The following is a 1677-nucleotide window of genomic DNA, read 5'->3' on the forward strand; positions in this document are numbered from 1 at the left end:
TTAACATTTTGTCAAACCTTTTTTCAAAGTTCTTAGTTTCTTTGCATTGGGTTAAAACAAGTTCTTTTAATTCCCAGAAGTTTCTTATCATCCATCTTTTAAAGCCAGCTTCTGCTAATGGAACACAGTCTTTCTCCATCAGGCCTTGTTCTCTTGCTGATGAGGAACTGTGATCCCCTGTAGAGGGAGAGGCGTTCTGATTTTGGGTATTCTCAGCCTTTTTAGGCTGGTTTCTTCCCTTCATTATAGATTTATCCATCTGTGGTCTTTATAATTACCGTCTGTATAGTTGGGTTTCTGAGTGGACGTCCAACTTGTTGATTCCCGGCGCTAGAATCTGAGCAACCCACTGCGCCGCCAAAACAGCGGCTTTAAGATTGATGGTGCTTTTCTGACTCTGCACCAAGAACCGCCGCACCAAGGCAGCGGAAAAACCGCCTCACCGGCCACAAGAGTCGCGCTGGTGACCCGTGGGGCTTCTCCGCTGGGAATCTCCTGGTGCGTGAGCAACAAAAATTGATCTGAAAGTGTGGCGTCCTCTCGTTCTCTGCGCTTTCAGTGGGAGCTGCAATCCCGAGCTGCTAGTGATCAGCCAGCTTGGATCTCTCTCGAATTACCATGTTTTTAAGCAACTACAGGAATAGTGTAAATTATGTCTGTGGCTCACGTTCTACTTCGATTGGCCGGCACTGGCCGAGTCCCTTGGATTCTACAGCGGCGTACAAGCTTGCTGCTAACTCATTCTGCCTCCATTTCCATTCTTGCGTAGACCAAACGCAGTCAAATCTCTTGGGTTGGCGTCTTCTCCCCACCCCACAGTTACCTTTGGTGTCTCCACCTGTCTGTCCAGAGGATCCAGACTCCAGAACTCCAGGCATGTCTTCTAGAATTCTCCAAGTGGGAAATCTCACTCCCAGCCCCCAGCTGGCAGCCATTGTGTTTTCCTTATCAGACATTCACATAAAACAATAGTCAATGTGAAACTTAAGTACACAGCCAATTCTTCTGTCTCCAGCCTCAAATCCAGTGATTTGTGGGATGAAGTTGGTGGGGAGAGGCTTTTTTTTCTCTTCTCCAGGGCGAGTCATATAGTTTTTCTGGAGATAAGCTGGACTGGGTTTGGGGGAAGAACACAGGTGCGTCTACAGTGAAGGTTCTAGCTTTGTTTTCGGAGGAGACGATGTTGTGGCTCCTCTGGGGAGATGTGATGAGAAAATCTTGAAGACCTAGGGGGCCGGGAGGAAAAGGAATCTTGGCAATGACAAAGACGTCTTCAAATGAGGGGCTAATACGGTAGTGACTGAGAATTTGTGCTGTAGTCAGGAGGGCTTTGGTTAGAGCTACAACCATGGTTATGACCTTGGACAGGTGACTTTACCTCTCTGACCCTCAGTCTCCTTGCCTGTAAAATGAGGATAGGAATGGGCTAGTCTCAGTGGCTCACACCTGTAATCTCAGCACTTTGGGAGACCGCGGCAGGCCTATCACGAGAGTTCAAGACCAGCCTGACCAACATGGAGAAACTCCATCTCTACTAAAAATACAAAATTAGCTGGGCGTGGTGGTGCATGCCTGTAATCCCAGCTACTCAGGAGGCTGAGGCAGAAGAATCGCTTGAATTCAGGAGGTGGAGACTGCGGTGAGCCAAGATTGGGCCATTGCACTCCAGCCTTGGTA

At 48.3% G+C, this 1677-nt stretch overlaps 1 protein-coding gene and 1 long non-coding RNA gene across 4 annotated transcripts in view; one reads left to right on the top strand and one right to left on the bottom strand.

Annotated features, from left to right (window-relative positions):
• Positions 1–1677, bottom strand: part of LOC108312987 — a 45140-nt gene that overhangs the window by 24990 nt on the left and 18473 nt on the right. The window contains exon 2 of one of the 2 annotated variants that reach the window (XR_005202275.1): positions 824–1226. The exons of the other annotated variant lie outside the window; for it this stretch is intronic. This is a non-coding gene — a long non-coding RNA (uncharacterized LOC108312987). The remainder of the gene's footprint in view (positions 1–823; positions 1227–1677) is intronic. 2 annotated transcript variants of the gene reach the window in all.
• The window catches only part of HNF4A (hepatocyte nuclear factor 4 alpha), an 84398-nt gene that overhangs the window by 23973 nt on the left and 58748 nt on the right, over positions 1–1677 (top strand). The window lies entirely within an intron of this gene.

Source organism: Cebus imitator, unplaced genomic scaffold, assembly GCF_001604975.1.
Source record: "Cebus imitator isolate Cc_AM_T3 unplaced genomic scaffold, Cebus_imitator-1.0 Scaffold132, whole genome shotgun sequence".
In the NCBI taxonomy this organism is placed as follows: domain Eukaryota; kingdom Metazoa; phylum Chordata; class Mammalia; order Primates; family Cebidae; genus Cebus; species Cebus imitator.